The following is a 26,904-nucleotide window of genomic DNA, read 5'->3' as shown; positions in this document are numbered from 1 at the left end:
CTGCCTATCATGTTGACCAATTCTGTCTCACTGTTTCTTTATACTCCCCTGTCCTCCTGTATCCACCTGTTGTCACTTGTCTTAGACTCAGACTCTATGCTGCTTTTGTTCTTTGTTTTTACAGCACCTGGCACAATGGGGTGCTGATATCTGGCTGGGACCTCTAGACATTACCATAATACAAATAATAAATAAGACAACAGGAGAGCACTGTTTGTAAAGATGAAAATGTCTATGATCACAAGTCTTCGTAACCAGAAACAATGATAAAGATACTTTTTGGGTAAGCATTAATGAGGTTTGGATACCTAAAATGTATGTCGCAGTGGTGCTTTAAGGATAAATTTGGGCCGATACTGTATTTTACAGTAATTCTCACCTCCTAGAAGGTAAGACCAGCTTGGGTGGTAAATGCTTGACAAAAGAGAATTTTATCAATTTATTGTAAATGAGGAGGTGCATGTTGTGCTTATTTTGAATTCTCTGATAAATGAATGTTTATCCTTGAATCAATGGATCTGGATGAATGGCAGATTGAAGCACCGATTGCCTTCTTACAAGAAGAATTATCTTAAATCAGATCTCCTTTGTTTGATGAAACCTAAACTGTAGAGGGAATATTTAAACATCTAAGGAGAAAATCCATAGATAAGCTGCCACAGGCTTACCTTTAACAGAACTAATTGTCTTTATCGCTTCTTCTTTCAGTACAGCCTCTAAAAAAATGTTGAGTCTAAATATCAAAATACGGTATCATTAATAGCCTCTGATCAAGATTTTCTGATAATTGGGCTTTAAAAATACAAAAATGTTGGTATTTGGATGGCTTAGCAGGTAAAACTTCTGTTCACTTGTGAGTCCCCAAGTGAAGTCCAACCTGATATTCCGAGTGAGATGAGTTTAGTAAAAGTCGTTAAATGAAACCATCTACAGATGCACTTTAACCTTTTAGCATAGCTGGCAACCCTTACTTGGGGAAAGACAAACCACAGTTTTCCTGGAGAAAGTCTCCGAGGCAAAATCAATAATGTTCCTTCACCTCAGTTATATATTTATTCTTGGCATATTTTGGTTGCATGCAATGTTCATTTTCTTAGGTTCGTAAGTGTTCTATAGGCCTTTTCAAAGTCTGCAGTACATATTCAGATAACAAAATATAGCTGTGAAGATCTGAATTCAATTTATACACAATTCAAACTTCATTGTGTGTATAGTTTATACCAGGGATCGGCAACTTTTGGCCCGGGGCCCGCCAGGGTAAGCCCCCTGGCAGGCCAGGCCAGTTTGTTTACCTGCTGCATCCACCGGTTCAGCCGATCGCAGCTCCCACTGGCTGCAGTTCTCCACTCCAGGACAATGGGGGCTGCGGGAAGTGGTGGTCAGCACATCCCTCATCCCATACTGCTTCTCAGAGCCCCCATTGGCCTGAAGTGGTGAACCGTGGCCAGTGGGAGCTGTGATCAGCCGAACCTGCAGACACGGCAGGTAAACAAACTGGCCCGGCCCACCAGGGGACTTACCCTGGCGGACTTTGGGCCAAATGTTGTCGATCCCTGGTTTATACACACACATTATATATATATATATATATTGTGACAAAGCTCTGAGCCTGTGTTGGTGGGTCCCACACTTCCAGGAGGATTCAGTGGCCTCAGAAGCTCGTTAAGACCCTCAATATGAACTCCTTTTCCCAGTATAGCAGCAAAGGTCATAGCTTATTAAGCTAATTTCATCACAGGCCAGAATGGGAGGTGGGAAGGTGGAATCCTACCGTCTCTGTTGCTCCTTAAGAGCTCAGTAGGTGCAGTTTGGCCTCCTGCCTGAACCAAAGTCTGCTTCCCCTCTCAAGAGGATCGCTATAAAGCATGGGGGTAAAGGGGGAACCCAGGCCTGCCCTTATTCCAGGTTCCAGCCCAGGGACCCTAATGGTAGCAGCTGTTGGCAGTTTTCCCTTCATCACTGACGCTGCTTTGATTCCCTGGGCCACTTCCCCATGGTCCCCTTTTTCCAAGTTTCACCCTTACCTCAGGATTCAGCAATGCTTCTTCTACTTCAGCTCCTTTCACCTGGGCTTCTCTCAAGAGAACTGGAGAGAGCTTTTAAGCAGTATAAGTGGGACCTTAATTGGTTCCAGCTGTCTCCATTAGCCTAATGGCCTTAACTGACCCTTTGCCAGTTAACTGAGGTCAGGTGCCGGCATTAGCCTAATGACCTCAACTGGTTAAATTGGTGTCTGGTGTCTTGATTGGCCTGGAGTAGCCTTTGTTTGGCTATCCAGGGAACAGGGACCTGCTCATTCTGAGGCTGATATACCTGCCTTCCACTACTCTCTTATATCCTTCTGGTCTGAGTCCATCACGATATATATACATACATACATACACACATACACGGACACATGCATATTGGACCTGATTCCCCATTCCCTTTCATCTATAGTCTTTTATTGTTGTGTAAAAACAGAATGGCTGCATTTTACGTTGAATAAAAAGAAGGCAAGATTGTAGAAAGAGTCCCATTGTAGATATTGCTGTACTCTGTGTCCACGCTTGTTTTTATTTAATTTGCTGTTCAGAGAGCATTAAAACTGGCTGAAATATTTGAAAGGCCACTAATTACCATTCTAAAAAGAGGAGATAATTACTAGGAGTTTCTCATAAAAATCATTTAATTCCTCTTAGCTATGTCTAATCACTCTCTACTTGTTTACAAATGGGTTTGGTCTCATATATAATGATAACAGATGTTTCTCTGGCAGTCAAAAATCCAACTTTCAACATTCAGTTGATTTCTATTATGGAGAGGCTTAGTTTCTCCATAGTTAAAGATGAAACTAAATTCTCATTACAAGCACAATTTTGACACCCCTTCCCTTCTCTAATCCACAAACAAAGGATGGGGAACAAAAATGGTGAGAGCTGTACCATGTTATAAATGTCTCCTTCTGTTAATTATTTATCACCTTTTTTGTCAGCAAAAATACAGAAAGAAGGAAAGCTATAAAACTTATTTTACTACACTCTAGCTGAGTTCTAGTGCACAGAACCCAAGTTTAGATAAAGTCTCATTTTAAAAGTTATTGATAATTCCATTTCTCCATTAGCAATGTTAGAATAGACCACTAGCTCAGACATAAGTTTAAAATGGGCACCAGATAAATATTTGAGATCTTACGTCTTCATTTTTTGTTTTGTTTTGTTTTTTTAAAGCAAACTCCACACTCTTTTCCCTGCAACTCTTTCCCGGGCGAGGAAAATCTCAATGGAAAGAGGATAATTTTAATATCACAACTACAGTCATTTAGCGAAGCCATCTGTAATTCATGGACTGACAGTACCTGATTTATTACACCCAAAATTAAGAGGACGACATCAGATTTCAAAAATTCTCTCTTTTGGCGGGGGGGAGGACACTATAGACTGGCAAAAAGAACAGAAGGAAATAGATAAAACATAGTTTAATGGATTTATCTACTCAAGATCTAGTGCACAGGGATTTTGTTGCTTAGAATCCAATTTTAAAAGTTATTAAGATTTTAAATAGGCTCACCAGACTAGTACATTGGCCCTGACAACCTAATTTAGGCTCACTGGCAGCTCCAGAGATGCTGCATTGACTGCTGGAGCTGACCAGTTTAAATAAACTCTTTGCATCATAACAGCCGTGAACTAAAATACACTCTTCAGAATTAGAATGAGACTGAGGTGTTTGAATAAGCTACACAGAATAGCCAGGAGCACCAATAAACTCCTTGGCTTGCCCACGATTAGCCATACAGGGCAGAAAGCTCTGAGGGAAGGAGTTTGCAAGGAAGAGCACTTGTTAGTGGCTTGGACAAGTATGTTACCTAATTTCATACCTTAGGAGGACTACCTGATGGGTGGTAGTAGGGTTAAAAGGGGGCTTTGGAGGGAGCAGTAGAAGTCCAGTAGTAGAGCAGGGGACGGACCACAGGAGAAGTCTCATCCTGGGGCTTGAGGGAGCTGGGGGACAGTGCAGCAGAAGACATTCTCCCTTCCTCCAAACCACATGAGGATCACCACAAGAGTAGAGCCCAGTGCAACTTTTGAAATCTGCAGAAGTGGGAATTCATTCCCAAAGTGAAGCCTGTGATACCTGCAGACCACATGCCAGTTCATGTCAAAGCCCCAGGCCAATTCACTTGTGTTATACATTTAACAATCACTTTACTCTATAGTAAAAGAATGTATTTCGTTGGTGTTTAAACTTCATGAAAACTACTGGGACGTTATAATGTAATAGCAAACATTTACACTGTGTATACCTCTGTAACTAAATAACCCACCAAACCCGAAAGAAGCCTTGTGTAATGCAAATGAAGAGCTTTAGCAGGAAAGGTTTCAGAGTAGCAGCTCTGTTAGTCTGTATTCGCAAAAAGAAAAGGAGTACTTGTGGCATCTTAGAGACTAACAAATTTATTTGAGCATAAGCTTTCGTGAGCTACAGCTTGCTTCATCAGATGCAGATTTCACTTAGGACTTCAGGAAACAAAATGAGGAAGAAATTGCCAAACGGGGCCTGTCTAACAACTTGTATAATATTACTAATTGGGATCCTTTCATTGGGAATATTTAGGATAATTACAGAAAGATCAAAAATATGCGAAGACCTGAGGCCAGTTTATCTTGGAGAAAGGAAGTTGGATATGACGATGTCTTACCAAAACAAAAGTTAAAGTCTCTAAGGACCAGATTTTCAAGTGCTCAATTAGGAACAGTTGGGGTCAGAATTTCAGAAGACTCTTAAGCAAGGCTCAGTATGCTGAGCTCCTTGGAAACACTGCCACTTATTTTCTTGCCTAAATGGGAGTTGAGCTATTTTTAAAATCTGGCCAGAACTGGATACCACCACACACCCGGCACTTGACAGTTACATTTTTTCCATGGAGGTGGAGATGGGGGCTACTTATAGCCAAGAGTGGTTTAGAGGTTCCTTTTCAGGAAAGTGAGGAACTGGTCACATTCCACATAGACTCATGCTGCCAGGCTGCAAGTCATTTACTATAACCCAACAACAGCCTGCCTTCTTTTTGCCCAGGACTTGAGAAGTCTGCGCTCACACCCCGATTATCTCACCAGCGTGCCTGAGGCATTACAAAAATTGGATTGCTTCTCTGTTGCTAATATGGTCCCACTTTCTCCTTCTAGCTGCTGCCACTAATCCTCAGCTCCTTTACAAATTCAATAGTATCTACTTCAGAGTTTTGTAAGTCTTCAGAGTTGGAATGGAAGAGCTGTTGTAAAATAAATGTGCTGATTGTTGCCCTGATTTGGTAGAGAAGAGGGGGAATATGCCATGTCTTTTTCTCAGCAAGCTTAAAATCAGGATCCAATTGTATAATAGCTTCTACATAGGAACTGCCATATCAGAGCAGACCAGAGATCCCTCCCCAGTGCAATATCCACTCTCTGAAAGTGACCAATACCAGCTGCTCCGAGGAAGGTACAAGGTGCCCTGCAGTGGGCAGTTATGGGATCACATGCTCCCAGGGAAAGTTTCTTCCTAACCCCTAACACTTAGAGGTGCCTTGAAGCATGAGGATTTATATCCCTTCTAAAACTCCTGTTCAGTCTCTCTTTAAATATTTATTACAACAACTGGACATTCTTGTCCAACTCTTTTGGAATTCTGCTAAGCTTTTGGCCTTGATAAAATTGTGCCACCATGCATTCATTCAGCCATGTATTCTGTTTTCCCTTTAGTCAAACTAATATTGCGAGTATATCCTCTTCTCTGTGAAATATGTGCTTTATATGTCAGGCTAAAAGCCATCTGTATGTACTACTGGACAGTTACAGAGGCTTTTGATTTCAAACAGGATTTCCCTTCTGTGGCTTTGCATGTTTTGTTTCGTTTTTTTCCTGGCAGTGTTTATCCTAATGAAGACACATCACTGGCATTTTCCTCCTTAAGGCTGGGAAAGAGCATGGAAGCTTACATCCATATTCCAGATGGTGGAGTTCAAAGGAACATCTGCCTTCTCTGTCTACTGCATTCCGGCATTCTGATGTAGAGGCTTCTGCCATCTCTTTTAGAAGTCCATTCAGCAAGTACAGTAATGTAAATTCTTTCTTTTGTTCCCCATTCGTCGTCGTCCTCTCCGTGGATTTTTATTGACTGCAGCACAAAGCAACCATGCTCATCTAAGGTTTCAGTGTATTTTTTAAAATTGCAGTAGCTGCCTAACAGGAAGTCTATTATCAGCATGTGTCAGCAGCTGGTGAAGCTATGATATGAGAATCTACAGTGTTTGCTCCAGCCTGCGGCACGAACCTCAGCTAGATAAGGCTGACTGTCACTGAAATGACCAATCTGTGGGACAGTTGCAATTGTCACCAGGGAGGAAAAGGAAGGATTGCTGCCCCAAGAGCGGCAGGCCAGCACAAATGAAACCCTATCCATCCTGAAATCGTGAGCATGGGTATGTGCAGTTCCTTTGATATCTATACGCCATATATCCCTGCTGTGTATGTCCAACAGGAGGAAGGCTTTAGCTGAAGATGTGCCAACGTGTTCAGTAGTATCAGGAGACGGATCTGTTCCCTTTCTCAGTGATCTGGCACCTAAACGAGCTGCACAAAGAGCTAGATACATGTTAGTCAATTAAAGCACAACTTAACACTATGCTGCACGTGGACACTGTCAGCATCTCCAAGCCTACATACCCACCTACAATGCTTTCCATCACCCACCTACAACTCTTTCCATTTCTCCAAGTAGAAAGATTACAGGAGCCCACAGAAAAAACTAAACAGCTATGTGAATAATCGCTGCACACACGCTTTCCTAATTAACCTAGTAAGAAAATCCCTCTCTCTCTTCACATACTTTATAGACCAACACTATATTTTAATCACTTCTCTCTATAAGCTCTGAAGTACAGCTCTGTACTCCCTTCTTATCATTACAGGTAATCTGAATATACTGTGCCTTCAGTACTTAATTTGTAATGAAAGAATTGCCAAGGCTCAAGCAATTAGGTTCTGGGGCTCAAGCAATATTTTTCCAATCATAATTGATGCAGCAAGCCCTGGGGTGCCGGGGCTATGAACTGCCAAGCCAAGAAGTGCTGGGGCTCAGCCCTGGCAAAAATTAAGCACTGTGTGCCTTGTTTAAAGGTATTAGAGTACAGTGGGAATCAGCTGGCTCTTCCGTGAGTGACAAGAGTGTATCTCACTATTAATAGTAAGAAAGGGAGACATGTCACAAACCCAATTCCCTAAAGTGCAATTATTCAACATCTCCTAATCAGTCCTAGGATATCATTTTTACATGACCCTAAACTAACTAGTCTGACAAAGTAAGTACAGTATGCTACTTTGTAAACATGCTTTCGGAAGACAGACAGGCAGATAATATTCTTGGCATAACATCATAGTACTACCACGAAATAAATGAATACGAACAGTTTTAATAGATACTATCAAATTGTCATTTTGGGACATTTTCAGAATTACACCTAGAAAATCAAGCAATTCTAACATCTAAAGTACAAAATGAATTGATACTTATTTTATAAAATGTTTCTGCACTGTGTTTATGGCAAATCTTTGCTGTCTTTCTGTAGGTTTCAGGGTGAAAAGAGAGGGTGTAAACTTAAATTATTTTATTATCATCTCTACTGAACAGATATCAGCCCCTACAAAACTGTGGAAATGGAACGTGCCATGAGGCAATAGGTGGTCTCCATTTCACAAAATTCCAAGCTCACAGCATGACAACAGCTATGGGAAGACAAAAGGGCTTCAAAGTATTGGAAGACAGAAACTGCTGATGGGCTGGTGGTCCAGCCATGATTTGCAAAATGTTGACGAGTTAATGCTAAAGCACTAGAATGAAGCTTATGGGTATACGCACAAAAGAATTTCCATCAATTAATCATAGGCAAAAATAAAATCATAAAATGGACATTTCACAGTGGCCACTGACTATTACGTTCAGTTCACATTAAATCTTTTGAAACATTGTTTCTTTGTCAACTGAATTAGTAATTAGTGTCTTCTTTTTCGGGGGGGTAGAAGGGAGAGAACACATATAAGCATCAAACTCCATATAGATTACTCATCATAATTGAAGTCATTCACTGTGAGAAGCTGCTATCTATATGCATCAGACTAATTATTGTGTGCTCTTCTACTAAGATAATGGGCACACTGCTGCCAGTGGGCAAATCCTGATCATACATTATATCACACTTCCTAGCAATTTTGATGAAAACTACAGGTGGAGACAGATTATAATGGGCACATCCAATTGAAATTCATCTCCATTTTGTTTCAAACGGAACATGCTGCTTGAGCTCTGAAACATATTCAATTTCATTCAAATTGGATATAGATTTTCAGGCAAAACTAATTTTTTTTAAAAAAGAAGCATTTCAAAGAGTCCTGGAAGAGACCAAAGAGTGCTTTAAAGGCTTTATAACATTTTTAGAAGTCTGTGTATTATTTTAATTTTTTTCCATTCTTACTATTTCTAACTTTATGAGGCATCCTTACAAAGGCAGAAAAGGAGTGATACAAATTCCACTGAGGTCTATTGCTATGATGACAGTTTGACATGTTCCCTGACACACTGAGTCACTTTAAGTCCTGCTGGATTCACTGGGATGTTAACTATTCAGCATGGCTCCTTCCAGCACCTTCCCTTCAAAAAAATGGACAGTCCTTGTCCTCCATTTGAAATCATCATATGACTTCAAGTTGTGGTTTGTTTTTGTTTTGGTGCTGTAATGGTATGACAGGAGGGGAGACTGAAGGCTGTCTCTGAAAGAACAGAAGAGCAAAGTATAACACAGTTTCCTAAAGATCATATTTCCTATTCAGTTAAGTTCAGAAATTCCAGGTACAAATAGATCCATTAGTCTTGCAGTAACTAGGAAAAAAACCACAACACACTTTAGTAGGAGTCCTCCAAAGTTACAGTCAAACAAGCAAACACACATAAAACAGCCACGAATGTCAGATCAGGAAGGTTTGGTGCCAGTGCTTATGGTTCAGTATTAGCTATTGTGCCTTTTCTTCTTCTGTCACTAAATTACATGCTGTGATAATCTTCAATTAGGTTAATAATTAATCCATACATCCACCCCTCCCAAAATGGCTTCAGCAGCAGACCAACCTTTGAGAATAAACTCCCACTGAAGGAGCCTGGCAGCAGACATTGCTGCACATATGAGCTGCAAGCAGTAATCTATCAGTCTGGGAATAAGATTTCAGCCAAACCTGATAGGGCCAATCTCGTCAGCATAACTAGTTGGCATGCTCTGTTTTGGTTGATTTGGGTTTCATTTTGACCTTTTTAAGGTGTACTAATACTAGCATAAAGCCATCAGGCTAGTAAATCAAGAAAGAAGAAAATATAATTGCAAGAGAAAATCCCTCATGGCATCTATACTATTTTAATTCTCAGTAGCCTGGCACACATATGGATAAGACACAGCTCAAGAACACAATGGCTGGTTCTTTGATGTGCAGTCTATGGATGAATTACTGATATAGCAAAATCTTTTCTGCATGAATCTGTGCAGATCCACCATTCACAGAAAGCATAAGCAGTCAGAAAATGTGCTAAACTGACCATCTGTTCCTCTCTGATAATATGTAATTAAGTAATTTATTTATTCAGCACTTAAACCCCTCCCCTCCACTTGCATTAGTCAGGGATGATTATGCTAAATCCAGATGTAGCTAACATATTGCGCACTCAAGTGAGCAGTGTATTTACAGGCACATAACTAGCCTTCTGGTTATCTACCTTCAAAGTATGGTTCTTCTCTCAACCATATTGCCTTAAAGACCACACTTGCTATGTTCATATGCTCTCATAGTCAGAGTTAAATTGTTTTCACATGTTGATTAACTGGTTTCTATATTTTTCTTGAGGGCAAATATCACCAGATATTCCCATCACCAGATATTCCCATCTCCCAGCTCAGGTTTGCCCACTCTACATGATGTAAAGGAGTGCTAGTGAAGATAAACAGGTCCTCACTCCACGGCCTGGGTAAGTCTTGCTGGAGTTTTAAAAGCTACTTATGTGGCTGTCAGCTTTTATCCCTTAGCTTGGTTTGTGTCCGTGGTCATTTGGTATTTCCTGTCAATGTAACAGAACTGCAGCCCTCCAACTGACACACCCAATGGGAGAGGACTACTTCATCTGTGCCAGTCCACCTGCAAATCTTAACAGACTTCAGTCAGCCTCCCTTCACTACCTCTTCATCTATTCAAGACAGCTTTTGTAAAATTCCCAAACAGTCTAAGACTCCAGCAGTCTAATAAAAAATAAGATGTATTACCAGAGAGAGAAAATGAGATTTAAACAGAAAAAATGGCCTGCATTACCATGGGTAGTCTGATAATGTGCATCAAGATATTGACTAAACCTAAGACAAACCTAAGACCCAGATCCACAAAAGGTATTTAGGCTCCTAAGTCCCACTGATTTCAGGGGAAGTAAGGTGCCTAAATATCTTTGAGAATATGGGTCAAGGAATCTAAACAAAATATTTTACACTTACAAAAAGTCCTTCTTTCTCCCACTAACCCCACTTGTCTCCCAGCTTGACAATCATACACCTCTGGGACTCTGGTAAAATCTCTCCTTCAGCTTCCCCTGCACAGTACTGTTATCTGATCAGATTTCTTGGAAGTCTTAGCCTGTAATTGTACCAGATTCCCAATTGCACATTTCACCTTTGCTTCTTATTACTCACAAATATTCCTTTCAAGATAAATCCACACAAATGGGGACTTCCAGCCCATACTTGCAACTTCAACCCCCCTCTGGCTGATGATTGTTGGAAAAAGTCCCTTTTGGGAGTGCTATTTAACTTCCTTTCAAACACTTATGGGCCCTAACCATGGGTGTTAATCTTGAAACCAACTCACTAGCTTACTGTCCAAGAGATGGAATTTGTATTGTGCTTTATTATTTCCTCTTCCCAGTCTTTCTAATTTATAACAAAAACAAACTGTTGACAGAATACACCAAATCTGCTTTGTTCACACAGTGCTGGGTTTTAGGGTGACCAGACAGCAAGTGTGAAAAATCAGGACTGGGGGTTGGAGGGTAATAGGTACCTATATAAGACAAAGCCCCATATATCAAGACTGTCCTTATAAAATTGGGACATCTGGTCACCCTACTGGGTTTGGGGATTTCAATACACAGACGACTGCCTTATTGTATTTCAGTGTATGCCATTAGCCAGATAACACTTCCAGCTGACAGGAAATTCTCAGTTATGTTGGTGCCAACCTCTAGGAACAAACTGAAAAGTTTCAACAGGTTTGCATGTGTATTAAGTTCTTTTCCATGTAAGCAAGGATAATGAAAGGATTTCCTTTACTTTTAGCCTCCATGCCTTTTCGGGAAAGGAACAATACCTTAGATGACTTTAGCTTAGGTTAAACTTTGTTTTGTAGGTTTGACTAGTCTGATATTTCTACAGCCATTACTGACATTTTTTTGAGGTGCCCCAAAGTCCTAATTCCCATATATATAGTCTGGTTTCTATTTGCTTTTACTATTAAAGCATAAGGTTGGATTGAACTGTTCATCCCACTTGTAAACTTAGAAGAACAAACTCTCTTAAAGCTCAGCAGCTTATTGCCACTTATCTGGTAGAATCACACCTGCTCTCAAGCCAAATCATTGCCCTAAGAAGCGCTATCTATAGATCAAGAGGAATAATTTGGTATTACGAACTGGATTTCAAAATCAGTTTCTATTACTTTACCTGCAAGTTTTGTGCATACAATTATCTACAAGCAAAAAATCTGCATTTCTGGACCCAACCACCACTGGGTAATTACACATGCAATGAGAACTGGATATTCAAACCTGTCCAACTCGGCACATTTGAAAATTTCAGCCCTAACCTCTGGAAAGATGGCTTCACCCACCATAGGGTCTAGGTGTCTGTCTACCTGATCTGCAGGCACAAAAATTGTTCTTGCACATAGAAATGTGGGATTTGTATATGTGAAAACTATGCACCCTATTTTAGAGGCAGATTTGGAAAATGTGGCTCTCAAAACTTTTGTTAATGTCCAAATTCTAAATCAGCAATCATTTTAACAAACATCTTTCTTATTTGCAATGTCATTTATGGAATAACTGATTTTTTTTTAAAATAAAGAAAAAGTGTTTTGATACTTCAGCTAACATGCTGGTATCTGGATGCCTGAGTGCTAGCCTGTGTATTGATATAGGACCTGATGCAAGGTCTTCTGAAGTCAGTGGAAGTCCTTATGTTGACTAACGGTCTTTAGATCAGACCCATTTTGAAAATATTTTCTTCTGAAGATCCAAACTAAAATTATCCTCTGGCACTAGAGGAGTGTCTCTCTTCAGAGCTGTGCACATATTTTACAACAAAACTTGTAATTGGGTGAAACCCACCTAGTTTCTGCTTTCATTCTAAAGCTGACACTCAGCCCCAGCCACCTCAAATTTTGCTAAGGCTCACAGAACTTGTGGGGAATCCAGTACCATTCTAAGGATACTATAGTTTCAGGTGAACTGCTGGTAAAATTAATGACTTGTTGATTAGGTGAGTTAGAAGAGAGGATTTTAATACTTTGCCTCAGGATTTTTCATCTTGTCTCCTAGTAACCAATTTTAAGCACCTTCTTTGATACATAAATATTAAAATATCATGCTTAAGACTCTTCTTGTGCATATGATATGAGGCATTGGTTTTATGGCAGAGTCCCCTCATCCAGCTGAGATATCTCAGATCTAAAACAATACACTGAAACTCGAAAATGCACCAGAATGTTTCATCCCAGACGCATTACGTTTTTTTAAAAAAATATGCAGGGCCAGGCTAATAAATGCAATGTACCCAGAAAAAAAAAAGACTTTGCTACGCACACTTGGAAAGAACTAGAAATGCAACTGACATTGGGCACCACAAGAAAAAAGAAAAGGGCTGCAGAAGTAGTCAGCTAAAAATAACCCATTGATTTATTTTCCTGTTGTTATTCTGTTGCTTTAATATTCTTACTGTCGTAATTATTTTGAGCCAACTGTAATCAATAAAAAACTCTCTAAGCCAAATAAATATAATCCTAAGAAAACTAAAGTTTGATTGCAGGTAGAACCGAAGACCTTGTTTCTGTAATAAATTTTAGTTTTCCAAAAATTTAGTACACTTTACATTTAATTGTATTCTGATTTATCACTCAGTCTCCTGGGTACCAACTGTATATAAAGAACCATTAACTCAGTGGAGGCAATTGTTAGCTTTTTTATAATAAAAAATGCATACTGTTTATACCATTATTGCTTAGGAAATTAAGCAAGATGCCTTCTAATACCTTGTACGCAGAATACTGTATCAAACCACTTAACTTGCAATAATAGAGTATTGACTGGGTACAGTGATATGTGAGACCAGGCTTCAGTCAAATTAGGCAAGCTCCATGCTGTGTTAGATAGAGTCCCTGTTGTAATACATTTACTCCACCTTGGCAGAAGACTTTTCAAGACAGATTAGCTAGGAAGGCATAAGAAGATCACATTAAAACAAAATACTTTCTATTTTGTTTTTAACTATAAATACTTAATAATCATGCGTATTTCTTTTTTTACCTAAATGATAATTCAATGCACAGTATAATACTGAGAGCTGGATTAAAGCTGTATTTAAATTAAAATAAGGCAATATAGTGTTTTCTGAAAGAATAATACCTTCCAGAAATTCAATGTTCTCTTACGCAAAGAGCATTATATAATGGCTTAAGAGTTCTGAAACTCCTTTTCAACGAGGCCTGCGGGACTATGGATGTCATTGTGCATGCGCTGTTTGTGTATATGGTACTTATATGAGTGTGCATATATGCACATACAACAAACCATAGACTTTACCGTCATCTCACAATAACATGTTGCAAATCAATATATTGAGCGATAAGAAATAATCTGCTATAGGAAAATATACACTAAACATTGGTTTCAGAGTAGCAGCTGTGTTAGTCTGTATTCGCAAAAAGAAAAGGAGGACTTGTGGCACCTTAGAGACGAACCAATTCATTTGAGCATAAGCTTTTGTGAGCTACAGTCACTTCATCAGATGCATGCCGTGGAAAATACAGTGGGGAGATTTATATACATAGAGAACATGAAACAATGGGTGTTACCATACACACTGTAACCAGAGTGATTACTTAAGGTGAGCTATTACCAGCAGGAGAGCGGGGGGGGGGGGGACGGACGGACGGACCTTTTGTAGTGATAATCAAGGTGGGCCATTTCCAGCAGTTGACAAGAACATCTGAGGAACACTGGGGGGTTGGGGATAAACATGGGGAAATAGTTTTACTTTGTGTAATGACCCATCCACTCCCAGTCTCTATTCAAGCCTAAGTTAATTGTATCCAGTTTGCAAATTAATTCCAATTCAGCAGTCTCTCGTTGGAGTCTGTTTTTGCAGTTTTTTTTGTTGAAGAATTGCCACTTTTAGGTCTGTAATCGAGTGACCAGAGAGACTGAAGTGTCCTCCAACTGGTTTTTGAATGTCCCGTATCCCCTCTCTCCCCTCCGCCCCCACCCCCTGCTGGTAATAGCTCACCTCAAGTGATCTCTCTGGTTACAGTGTGTATGGTAACACCCATTGTTTCATGTTCTCTATGTATATAAATCCCCCCACTGTATTTTCCACTGAATGTATCTGATGAAGTGAGTGTAGCTCACGAAAGCTTATGCTCAAATAAATTTGTTAGTCTCTAAGGTGCCACAAGTACTCCTGTTCTTTTTACTAAACACTGGGGGGAAAGTGTCTTAACAGTCAGTTCTTTGGGACTGTAAAAATACTTTCCAGGGAAGTGGGGAAAGCTCCATCTCTGGACAAAGTTCCAGAAAGGATTAGACATAGAACTAGATAATAATCAATGGTTTAATAGTCCATTACCAGCTCAGTTTTCTAGGACTCTACAGTATTGTTGCAGCAATTTGCAACAATGTAGATATTGCACTTAAAGATGGGCTTGAACCAAAACCTGTGATATCAACACTCAAAGTTTGGCTTCATTTCCAAACGCTGCAGCTCAAGCCCATAACCTTTTGCACTTCTGATCCCAACATTTGTAGAAACAATTCTAAGATGCAAAAAGATGGATGAAAGTTTGGATGCCTCCAAACTTAAGGCTGTCCTAACACTTGTGGGTGAATGGCTTAATCAACAGCATTTTCCAAAATCAGCAATGTGAATGAGTGAAAATGACAATCACTTCTGTAAAGCTGGCCCTTTTACAGTCCATTAAACTCCCTTTACTCCCATTGGACTCTGTAAAAGACATTGAATGAACTGTGTACAATCAACAGTGGTATCATGGGGAGGGGGGGAAAGGGAGTGTAATGATCTGTAAAGCAAAGTCTTTACCAGACAGATCATGCTATTCTTTTCTGAGAAAAAGCCACAGAGAAATAAACACTGTCCAAAGAGTTGACATTTTTATACATTTTTGTTGTATCATTTAAGAGGTGCAAAAGAAGAGGGGAAATGTAACCTGCAGAAAAAAACTATGTGATTTCATATTATAAACATTCAAAACGATATCACTTCAAGAACAATACAGTGGACTAAGATATTAATTAGCCATTGTTGTATCTATACTTTTGTGTTAGGCATAAGATAGTGTGACAGGGTCGGGCCAGATGGCAACAGGAGAGTAATCCTATTGGGATCCGGGAAGTGAGCGGGCGAAACCCGTCCACTGCTAAAGGATCTCCCCCCCACCAGCCTAAGAGGGGGATCCACAGGACCTGAATACCAAATAAATCCGGGGGGCAACTAATGAAATAACAGGGACAGGAGTGTGGTCAAAGGGTCAAACAAAGGGAACCTGATAGGGACACCAAGCAGAGAACCCCGGACAGCACCCACTGCTCCTCAAAAGCGTCAAGGGAGTCAGTGGATGCTGCCCAGAGGAACTCTGCCCGGATATGTGAACGGACCGAGGATCGGAAATAGGCCCCACAGTCACAGGAGACTCCATCAGCCAACCTCCTCACTCTGGTTTTATAGATGGCCATTTTAGCTAGGGCCAGGAGGAAGCTGACCAGGAGATCCCGTAACTTTGTGGGGCCACGGATAGGGAGTGCATAAATAAGAAGGTGAGGGGAAAAGTGCAACCAAAAACATAATAAAATATTTGTGAGGAGCCGGAATAGGGGCTGCAGCCTGGCACACTCCAGATATATGTGTGCCAGGGTTTCCCTCACGCCACAAAAGGGGCAGATGTCTGGGATGGAGGTGAACGGTATCAAGAACACACCCATACTCACAGCTCCGTGAAGGAGCCGCCAACTGATATTCCCGGTGGGCCTCGGGACCAAGGTGGAATAGAGGCTGGCCCACCGGGGCTCCTCACCCTCCAAAGGTGGCAGGAGGTCCCGCCATTTTGTATCGGGGTGGGACACCAGGGTGAGGGCATAAAGGGTGTGGAGCACGAGCGTGTATAGATGTTTCCTTGGCGTGGTTTGGAAGCAGACTGGCTGCATCTCATGCAGCTGGCTCACAGTGAAGGAGTGAGAGGGTCGGTTGGATCCATGGGGCAGGGGCCCAATTAAAAGGTCCGGCGAGCCTGGGGTAGAGGGTGGGTGGGGCGTGCCCTCGTGCAGGCCCAGTCGAGATAAACCCAGGCAGCAAAGTGGCCTTCACCTCCTGAAGTACGCGCCGGGGAGTACGAGGTCTGGAGAGCCCCATGCGCTGAGCGAGCATCAGGGGATCCAGCCAGTCTCCCCAGTCGTAGTCCAAGAGGTCTCCAACTCTTGAGACTTCTGCCAGGACCAACCTCTGGCGCACAGGAGAGTAATAGAAGGCAGATATATTAGCCCCTGGTTAAGTAGGCCCCTTTTCCCTGGGTAAGGTAACAGGAAGGTTCCAGAACAATCAGGAACTTTCTGGAGACAATTAAGGCAGACAGGCTGATTAGAACACCTGTAGCCAACCAAGAACCTGTTAGAATCAATTAAGTCAGGCTGATCAGGGCACCTGGGTTTAAAAAGGAGCTCACTTCAGTTTGTGGGACACGTGTAAGAAACTGGGAGCAAGAAGCCCTAGGAGCTGAGAGTGAGAAAGCATATTGCTGGAGGACTGAGGAGTACAAGCATTATCAGACACCAGGAGGAAGGTCCTATGGTGAGGACAAAGAAGGTGTTGGGAGGAGGCCATGGGGAAGTAGCCCAGGGAGTTGTAGCTGCCGCACAGCTGTTCCAGGAGCACTCTAGACAGCTGCATTCCACAGGGCCCTAGGCTGGAACCCAGAGTAGAGGGCGGGCCCGGGTTCCCCCCCAAACCTCCCAACTCCTGGTCAGACACCGGAGGAGTTGACCTGGACTGTGGGTTCATGAAAACGGCCGAACTAAGGGCTGCCATGAAGCTCCAAGGTGTGCAAATCCACCAATAAGCACAAGACGCACCAAGGTAGAGGAGGAACTTTGTCACAACTGTCATTAAATTAACTGTGCAAAGGCTTGCCAACAATTCAAACCAAATTTGGCTCACTAAACAAAACTTGGCCCATTAAGATTAGGAAAGAGGACACAAATTCCTCAATATTTAAGCAGTTCAGATCTGAATTCAAACTTTATCTAATTACCCAGAGCTTGAATTACTTTTCAATAGATAGCTATATCTGGAAGACACTTTGTTTTACCCTGATAACATATCCATATATGCACAGAGAAAGGAAATACCTTTTTTAGTCCACACTGGTATTTAATATGTTACTATTTATGTATTGAACCATTCCATTTTATGTATTGATCCCATGTTATTGTTTATGTATTGCTCACATTCAATTGCCCAAGGAAATTAATGGAAACCTCATCACTTGGGACTTTCAAAAACTAGATGAGGTATACCACTAGAAAACACACCACAGGGAACATATAGCTAGCAGAGGAGCTGGATGATCTAATAGGGGTTTTTTCCATCTCTATCTGTCTGATGCTGTGATTTCTATGGTGCTTAGCTACAGGCATTCAAGCACCATAATAAACAACAAAACATTAAAAAAAAATTTAAAAAATACGTATCAGTCCTAGTGCACAAAAGGAAGCAAAGAACCCGGCCCACGAATAACTGAGATGAGTTAGGGGTCTGCTATAGAATCCCACAATCGGATTTGGATATGGTCAGAGATTTCTTTAATATCATTAGAGAGATGAATACTACCAAGAATTGGGTTATAAAGGGAAATTAACTTCCTGGATTGGAGAATAAACGCTACTAACACTGGTAGGAGTCAGTTACACCTGGATATGACTGACAATTTTTTTTTCATTAAATCACTACTAAACTAACAAGAGGTGATGTAATTTTAGACTTAGTTTGGTAAGTAGTGAGGACACCATAGAAGAACTGGCCATAGGAAATAACCTTGGACTGAGTGATCACAAGCTGATTCAGTTTGAATTAAATGGATGGATAACCAAAACCAGGTTGTGAGCTATTTTATTTCAAAAGGGCAGACCTTGGGAAATTAAGGGAACTAGTTAAAATCAACTAGACTGAAGAACTCAAGGAAAAAGCTTAAAAATTATTTCAATCAAATAACAAAACTATCTTCAATTTACATCCCAAACAAGGTGGGGGGGGGAACTTGTAGGAAAAGACTCCAGAGCCAACTGGATGAACAGTCACCTCAAAAAAGGTCACTAGGAGTAACAGAGAGCCTATAGGGAAAGGGAAAGGGGACTGCTCAGCAAAGAAAGCTACATTGTGGCTACATATTGGAATACAGTCTGCAGTTGTGGTCATTCATGTGCAAGAGAGATTAATTCAAATTGGAACTGGAACAGAGAGCTCCACTCTAATGATCAGAGGAATGGAGGACCTATCTTATGAGTGGAGACTGGAAGACCTTTGCCTGTTTAGCCTAGCAAAACAAAAGCTGAGAGGGGATATGATTGCTCTCTGTAAATACATCAGGGAGTGAAGGGATGGGGTAAAACACCAGGGAGGGTGTAAGCTATTTCAGCTAAAGGACAAAGCTAGCACAAGAACAAATGGATACACACTGGCTATGAACAAATTCAGGCTAGAAACTAGAAAAAGGTTTCTAACCAATAGAGGAGTGAGGTTCTGGAACAGCCTCCCAACAGGAGCTGTGGAGACAAACAACTTCATTAGTTTAAAGAAAGCTGAGCAAATTTTTGAGTTTGATTGTATGATAGGGTTGCTTGTGATGATGGGGAACAGGGCTCAGCAGACAGGGGTTCCCTTCCAGTTTATATCTTAACTTCCTAAAATCTCATGCATCAGCCAGTCACCTGCAGGGATCAGGAGGCTAAGATTTTGTCCCAGATATTTTTAGTAAAAGTCACGGACAGGTCACGGGCAAAAAAGAAAAATTAACAGAAGCTGTAACCTGTCCGTGACTTTTACTAAAAATATATGGGATAAAATGGGGATCTGCGGATCCCCACACCACCTGAAGCAGGGCTGCTGCACAGGGGCTAGGAACCACTTGCAGCATCTGGGGGCTGCGGGATACCCCTGCTGCTCTGGGGGCTGGGAGCTGTGGGGTGCCCCCAGCTCCCGTGTCAGCCAGGAGCTTCAGGTACCCCCACTACCCACAGCTCCAGGGGCCTGCGGGGTCAGTAGCTCAGAGCTTCCTCTCCACCCTTGGGGGCCCAGAGCTGTGGGGTAGACCAGTGCTTTGAGGTAGCACCCAGCATTCTCTCTCTCAGGTGCCTGGCTGACTGGTTCTTGCTCACCTGCTTGGAGTCTAACTGACTGCCATATATGTGGGGTCAGGAAAAATTTTTTCCCCAGGTCAGATTGGCAGTGACCTTGGAAGGTCTTCTACTTCCTCTGAATCATGGGCTATGAGTCATTCACTGGTATCATCCAGGTATATTGTACTTAAACCATTCCCTGCCATGGTGCACCTCAGCCCTCATATTCTTTGTCTGTGGCACCTCATAATTTCATTTCCTGTGGACTGTAATACTTTGGTCTAATTTTGGTTGTTGGGTTTAGGGTGCAGCGGTGGGTAGTGTTGGTCGCCTGTGATACAAAGGAGGTCAGACTAGATGATCTGGTGGTCCTCTCTAGCCTTGAGCCCTATGAGATATTGAGACTTCGGAAGCCAATATCTGAATCCCTCCTCAGACCAGGAGCCAGCTGAATGATTTTTATTTTCGACATCTGGAATCTATAGCATGAGGTAATTACCTTTAAGATTCAGGGAAACTGTATTTGTAATAATGGAAGTAAGAGCAAGCAACCTTGATGACCAGACTAGAGTTGAAAAAGACTCGTTATAATAGAAAGCGATTATTTACTAGTTGTTTGGATAGTCCCCTTCCGAAGGAGGGGTGGGACTTAGGACACCACGTTGTACCTAGCTCAGACTTATAGGATGGGGAACTCCACCCTGGGAACCAGTGGCTGAAAAAGAATTGGGGGATAATCAGCTGAACATGAGCTCCCAGTTTAATGCTGCGGCCAAAAGGGCTAATGCTATCTTTGAATGTATAAATAGGGGAATATTGAGTAGAAAGTTCATATTACCTCTGTGTTAGGTACTGGTGTGACTGCTACTGGAATACTGTGCCCAATTCTGGTATTCATAATTCAAGAAGGATGTTGATAAACTGGAGAGGGATCAGAGAAGAGCCACGACAATGATAAAAGGATTGGAAAGCATGCTTTATAGGGAAGGATTCCACAAGCTCAATTTGCTTCGTTTATCCAAGAACAGGTTAAGGGATGACTTGATCACAGGGGTGACTTGGTCACGGGTATTTTTAGTAAAGTCACGGACAGGTCATGGACACTAAACAAAAATTCACAACCCCTGACCTGTATGTGACTTATACTAAAAATACCTGTGATTAAATCGGGGGGGGGGGGGTGAGGAGGGGGGTACACTGGCAGAGTGCTGGTGAGGTTTGAGGGGGGAGTTGTTCAGGGGAGTGCCCGGGACCAGCAGTACGAGCTGCTGGGGTCCATGGCCCACAGCTGCTCTGGCTGGACCGCCGTGGACCACTGCCTGGAGCCAGAGGACTGTGGCTTCTCCAGCCAGCCAGCCCAGCCGCGGACCACTGCCCGGGGCCGCGGCCCACAGCTGCTCCGGCTGGCTGCCATCCATGGCCATGGACTGCAACTGCTCTGGCTGGCAGCCTGTGGACCACTGCTGGGGCTGCCAGAGCAGTGGCTGGTGTGGCTGTCCCAGGGGCCACCGTGAGCAGCTAGCCCTGAAGTCAGCCATGCTGGCCCCTGCAGAAGTCACGGAGAGTAACAGAATCTTCTTCCCTTATTGGTCCTTTTGGTCAGGTGCCAACCAGGTTATTGATCTTCTTAACCCCTTACAGGTTTTATGCTACCCTTGGCTGTATGATTATGACACAAAGCTATAACAAAATCCAGTGGCTGGAAATTGAAGCTAGGCCAATTTGCACTGGAAATAATGTGCAAACTTTTAAAGATGTGATGTTTTGGAAAATCTGTACAACTTTTGAATTCTAGTTAATATTTTGATGTTGTTACTATGACAATTAATGTATGCCTCTATGTAAATCTGGAATCTGCCATGGGCTTGCAGGGCTGTGTCATGTGTCGTTAGAATTTAATGTCTTGATCATAGGTACGCTAAAGAGGTTGCCTGAGTGGGGAAACCACTTTTTCCCCGAATTCCTTCAACAAGGGTCTGGTGATTTGGAGAGTGGAAAGTGGGGATGCTAGGCTTTAAAAAGAATTCAAAAGGGGAAGACACACACAGGAAGCACGGTAGCAGGTGGACATGAGGAACAGGACAGAGTGGCCAAGATGAAAGAAGATGAGCTGAAAGAGACCGTTCCATGTTTCAGAGCACAAGTCATTCACTACCACTGAAGGACCCAGACAACTCTGACCAAGGTCCAAAAGAAAGCTCTGGACTGATGAGGAAACTGATGCAGGGAAATGTGTGTACAGTTTATTATTTTTGTATAGAGCGTGCATTTCTCATGCTATTTATGAAAGAGCAATGCTGCTAGAATCCTAAGTATCTGTGTATTTTATGAATTATGCCTACCATGTTTCCCTTGAAGAGATAAACCAGAAGGCTCACACCTTCAGGTTGAGTTTGGGGACCGGATGTGTTTAAACTATGGGGAGAGCCTCAGGGTACAGTACTGGTTTAAGGGGTTGGGTAGGAAGTTGGGCAGGGTAGTTGCAGCTTTCAGGAGGGGGTCCCAGATAGAAGATCTATACCCCAAGTGTGTGCCCACAGGCCCTAAAACAGCAGTAGTGCCTAGACTCCATTCAGATTCTGGGGGCTTGAAGCATCCAGGGATTGACCACTGGATCCCCTCACAGCCAAGAGGGAGCACTCAGAGTTGTGACACTGTAATTAACCATTGGAACAATTTATCCAGGGTTGTGATGGATTGTCCATTACTGGCAATTTTTAAATGAAGATTTCAGGTTTTTCTAAAAGAGATGTTTTAGTTCAAACAGGAATTAATTCTGGGCAGTCCTATGGAGTTCAGACTTGATGTTCACAGCGGTCCCTTGTGGCCTTAGCATCTAAACTATGAAAGTAGTGAGAAGTCCAAATTTATATGGAAAGCCCTATCTGTTCCACTTCCCTGAAGCTTCATTGCTTGGGGAAATTCAGTTCTATATTACTGTATTTTTGCATAAAAGTTGGGGTTTTATATGTATAGGGTGCAATTAGAATTTAGATAGGCCATCTGGAAAAAATGCACATAAATAAATACATAAATTAGTGCTTGTTCTTATCCAGTGCAGATCAAAACAGAGAAAGATTTGCAGATCTGCTTAGCCATATAAGAGAATCAGTAGAGAGGCATGCGTTGCAAATCAGTTCAGGCACGTATAGTGAAAGTCTGTCAGTGCAGAAGGGACAGAATGAGTTTAATTATCAAACAGGCCAGAGGAGGCTATAACAAATAGAAACGGAGAAGAGCTTTAAAAAAAAAAAAGGCAGATAGACAAGCTAGGTAAGAACAAGGTAGTCTGCAGCCTGACAGACTTCTTACAGTCAAAGACTGCTGTTGAAGGGAGGTAGTACACTGGATGCTACTGAAGTACACAATCAGTTGCAGAAATTCAGCATGTAAAGCATGCTACTTCTTCGACTCCCGGAGGCCGTATCAGTACACAATTAGTCACCCTGGGGGACAAAATGAACTAGTCGATAGAAGACCAAGACAAGGACCTTGCAGAGCAAACTATAAAGGATTAAATAACTTGCAGCAGTTGATAGAACCAATGTCCATCTAATTTCAACTGCAGCAAACCCCTCCTGTTTGGTGTGCTCTCAGAACTTTCTTCACAGAATCATGGCTAAATATGGAAGACTGCCTTCTGATCTGAAACAACACACTAGTTCCAGTAGCACCAAGGACATTATTGTGGAAGGACAAGCTGACAAAGCCCATATAAAAGGGCAGGTCATGCAGTGGCTGCTGAACCTAAAATACAATCAAAGTAAATATCTACCCTCCCCCTTCATAACGGATTCCCCATCTCCATCTCTTCCCTTTCAGTGACAGCTCAATATCAAGGCTATGTCATGAGTTCCCTTTTTTGAGGCTAGGTGGTGTACTGAGTCTTCTTTGAAATGTAAATTTACCTCTCTCAGACTGAATTCATCACAGCCAGCAATGTTTAAACATAGTCAAGGGCCATTTAGACTAGAAAAAAAAGCCTAATGTCACACACTCCAACACAAAATAGAAGAGGAGCCAGGAGGAAAGCAGAGAAGAAGAGAAAGAACAGAAAAGTAAAAAGGGGAATGAGTTTGCCATTTATTTTATATTTTTGGCAGGTGCCTCCTGACAAAAGGGTGACGGTTCTCAAGGATAACTAGGGTATCCAAGATACCATCTGCACTTAGCATGAGGAAATCTTGTTCATGCCTGCTAGGGGTCAGCTCCCCAACTCCAATGGCCATGAGCAACACAAGCACTCCCCTCTAGGTCTACACAGACTCTAGCTTAGCGATAGGCATGCTTCAACTCCTTAGTCCTCTGAGCATCTCCCTGGAGTGCCCAGCCCCAGTTCCAGAGGTCACCCCCAGGATTTACAGATTCCCTGCTCCCAAAGAAGTGGTACAGCCCAGTTTATGAGTGTCACTTAACACACAGCACTTACATATTTTTATAGTGAAAACAAGTTTATTTAACAAAGTAGAGAGATTCACGTGATAGAACTAGAAGTATTAGAAACAAAGAGTTATATGTAAAATAAAAACATGCATTCTAGAACCTAGACTTATTTAACTAGATCCTTTTCTGTCTTACAGAGCATAGTATAGCCAGACTTGGCTGGGATCTTCCATTCAAGAAACAAGTCACGGCAGCTTGCCTCCTAGATGAAATATTCAGGGTGTTTGTTTGCACCGCAGATATATCAGAGCAATTCACTCTACTTATTCATAAACATGCCCCCCCCCACTTACTGGTTTATTTTTCCCTGCTTTCCTTGCGGCTTAAATGGCTTTCCTCTGTTGTCAATATCACAGTCCCGATTAGTCTCAGGTTCAATGTGCAAATAGACATGCATTGGGAGGCAGACAACACCCACTACACAATTACCAGACTGGGAGATAAATGTTTGCTAGAGATCTCATATGCCACCCTTTAGTGAATTATTATGCATATATCTGACCCAAGAGATCCCTGTAAAACCCTTTGCACCCCTAGTGACCTCTGCCAGTTGTCACCAAGAGGTCCCAGGGTCACATACAGCTCTAAGTGGCTGAATACTTGCTTGGGAACTAGGCTCCCTTAGTCAATTTGTATAGTATAATACTATTTAACACTTGCATAGCACTTCTTTGTAGATCTCAAAGTGCTTTAAAAAATTAGCCATTAAAATCCCCATTTTTCAGATGGAGAAGCACAAAGAGTTTAAGTAACTTGTACAAAGGTACAGAGCAAGTCAACAGCCGGGCCATGAATGAAATCCAGCAGAACCCTGACATGCACCCCAATACTCCATCCACGTATCTAAGCTTCCTCTGAGGCATTATTGACATGATGCTTGTAGGAGGTGCCATACAACAAGGCCCTCAAAGGGCTTTTCCAGCTTGGGCCAGAGCCTCACCTTTTCCATGAAGTTTAAGGTATTGGTTTTGACCATAAAGTTCAAAACGGTGTGGGTCCTGACTTCCCAAGGGACAATCTCAGCCCTTCCTGGTAAACAGGAGATGGCTGGCAGTAGGGTGTTCTCGGTGAATGACCCTCAGCTCTGGAACTCATTACCCCTTCCCCTGATTAGCCAGAGCCTGGATTAAGTTACCTCCAGCATACAGTGCAAATGCCACCTGTTTTTCCCATGTTTTTCCTGTTTGTCATTTGTTGTGGTTCTGCTTTGTGGGGGTGGTGGGAAGGAGCTCAGTTAAAAGGGAGGATGGAGTAGAGTTTGTATAAAGAATATTTGGGGGATGGCTGGATGTGACCACTCCACTCATAGTGTAGCATGGACAGAAAACACAAGCCAATAAGCATGTTAATGAGAGAAACAAAGTTCTCTAGCCATCAGTGCTCCTCGCACATCTAGGAACCCTGGTGCATCTCTTCCCTTTCACATGGTTGCAGAGGAAGCCACAGGATTCATGCTAAAATGAGAAATCTCTGCTTGTATCCCATTAGAGGGCTGTCCCACAGCAGAAGCCAGAGCATTTCCCATGCACTGGCTGGCCTATGAGGTCAAAGTAAGAAGTCCACCCTGTCCAATTCCACTCCCCAGAAGACCCTTTATGGATTGGGGAGACAATGATCTCTAACAGGTGTCTCACATACACAAAACATTTGGGACACAGGAGGATCCAATGCAGGGGGTTGCTTGGCCTGAGGCAGAAAATGGGCTGGCTACCAGGCCTCCATCCACAAAAGCATCAAAAGGTAAAGGGGGAAGAGCCAGGTGCAGCCCCAAGCTAAAGAAGAAGAGGGGCCTTTAAACAGCTGGGCATGTTCAGGAACGTTTCCTATATATGTAACAGAACCCAAAACCACCCTCATTTGGGGTGAATTCTTGGTTCTTTATGAATGTTCTTCACAGCCCTGGTAACAAAGCAATAAGAAACATCATTGTATCATGTCAATGCACATTTATACAGGATAGCCCACCCTGCCCATAATAGCATTGTTTCATTCAAAGGGAATACATCTTTTTACAAACAGCTGTACTTACCAGCAGAACTCCAAATGCAAAGCAATGCCATCTGTGCCTTTCAGAGGGAGATTACATTTGTTTTGAAAGGGCATTTTGTCAACTCATAATCTAATCAAGTTTAAAAAAACAGAAGAGTTAAAAGTAATTCCATGTACTACACTTGCTCCTGAGTTCACCTGACAATGCTCCCTGGTTTTCACAATCACATTTTCCTACTCCTCTAAATGTTCTTTTCTCCCATGTTCGTTTGAAAAAGGCCCAAATACAGGGAAGTGATTGGCAAACAGCTACACTGATTATGCACAAAATGTTGACAGATGCACAAAGTAAACAAAGTGAAAAACAAAAGCGTGTTTTACTAAATCTTTTCCAGATACAGGTAACACCTAAGATTATTGTAACAGTAGAAGTAGAGCTGGTTGGAAAACTGGGGCTTTTCCAAAAACTGAAATGCCTCATTGGAGTTATAATTCAGGTGCCTCGCGACCACATTCTCCTCTAAAGGCAGGTTTCCCTGCCAGACTACATTTCCCATTGTGCACCACAATCTCCCTCTGATGTGGGCAGATCAGTACCACCTCATGCCAAGGCCCCTACGCCTCACTGAACACTGACAAATGCATTGCTGGAAACCAGTTTGGCTCAGATTAATGTTAGATTAGATGTTAATTTGATAAGAATGTGTTTAGACTTGATGAAATGCTTGTAGGATGCTGCAGGTATTGATCTCACCTATA

The sequence above is a fragment of the Lepidochelys olivacea genome, assembly GCF_965140295.1.
Source record: "Lepidochelys olivacea isolate rLepOli2 genome assembly, chromosome: 8".
In the NCBI taxonomy this organism is placed as follows: Eukaryota; Metazoa; Chordata; order Testudines; family Cheloniidae; genus Lepidochelys; species Lepidochelys olivacea.
Note: the sequence above shows the minus strand (reverse complement) of the source record.